We start from the raw sequence: 1,354 nt of genomic DNA, 5'->3' as shown, positions 1-1,354 counted from the left end.
AGTCCCTCAAGCAATAGACCTACTGTTCGTCCATGTCCAAACAGAATGCATCTAGGAACATTGTGAAACATTCAGACTGCCTATAATTGACTAAATTGGTAAGAAAGAACTATTTAGATGTCAGCGAAGGAGGACCAAGGCATTGTTAAGAAGGGTAAAAATGTCAGAGTTAGCTTGCAATGAACATAAAATCTGACTGCAGAAGCTTCTACAGGCATATAAGGTGAAAAAAGTTGGTGAAAATGAATGCAGGTGCCTAATAGAAATGGTGCTATTTATATTGGGGAAAAAAATAAATGGTTAATGAACTAAATTCAGACTTTGCTTCTGCCTTCACAAATGAGGGGACAAATAACGTACCAGAAATAATGGCAAACACAGGGTTTAGACTGAGAGAAGAACTGAAGCAAATCTGTATTAGTAGAAAAATGGTGTTAGAGATATTGATGGGATTGAAGGCAGATAAATGGCCAGAGGCTGATAACCTACATCCCAGGGTACTTACAGAAGAAGCCCGAGAAATAGTGAATGCATTGGTGTTCATCTTCCAAGATTCTTTAGACCCAAACAATTCCTAGGTATTGGAGGGTAGCCAATGTAACTCCACTGTTTAAAAAGGGAGATAGAGAGAAAACAGGGAATTTTAGACCAGTGAGTCTTATATTGCCAGTGGGAAAGATAGTAGAATCCATTAACAAGGATTTTATAGCGGAGCATTTAGAAAACAGTGACAGAATCAGTCACGGTCAGCATGGATTTACAAAAGTGAAATCATGCTTCACAAATCTACTGGAATTCTTTGAGGATGTAAAAATTAGAATTAATTGGGAAACTCAATGTGGTTTATGGATGTGGTTTATTTGGACTTCAGAACACTTCTTTCAAAATCCCACCAAAGAGTGTAAAATTAACATGCATGGGACTGGGGATAGAGTCGAGCTGACAGGAAACAAAGAGTAGTAAAAGATGAGTCTTTTTCTGAATGGTTCAGGATTCTGGTTTGTACGTCTGGTATTTGTATAGGTTCCAAAATGTCTGCGGTTTGTAGCCCAAGGTGTAAAAGTTAGTTTCAGTCTACCGTGTCAGGTCTGGTTGATTGCTCTCTCAGAGTAAAGGTGTATATTGGAATTCTGAGATAACACAGTGTGGAGCTGGACGAACACAGCAGGCCAGGCAGCATCAGAGGAGCAGGAAAGCTGACGTTTTGGTTTGGGACCCTTCTTCAGAAAATTCTTCATTCTTCATTTTCTGAAGACGGGTCCCAAATCAAAACGTCAGCTTTCCTGCTCCTCTGATGCTGCTTGGCCTGCTGTGTTCATCCAGCTCCGCACTGTGTTATCTCAGACTCCAGCAC

The sequence above is a fragment of the Stegostoma tigrinum genome, chromosome 23 (assembly GCF_030684315.1).
Source record: "Stegostoma tigrinum isolate sSteTig4 chromosome 23, sSteTig4.hap1, whole genome shotgun sequence".
Taxonomy (NCBI): domain Eukaryota; kingdom Metazoa; phylum Chordata; class Chondrichthyes; order Orectolobiformes; family Stegostomatidae; genus Stegostoma; species Stegostoma tigrinum.
This window is presented reverse-complemented; position numbering follows the sequence as displayed.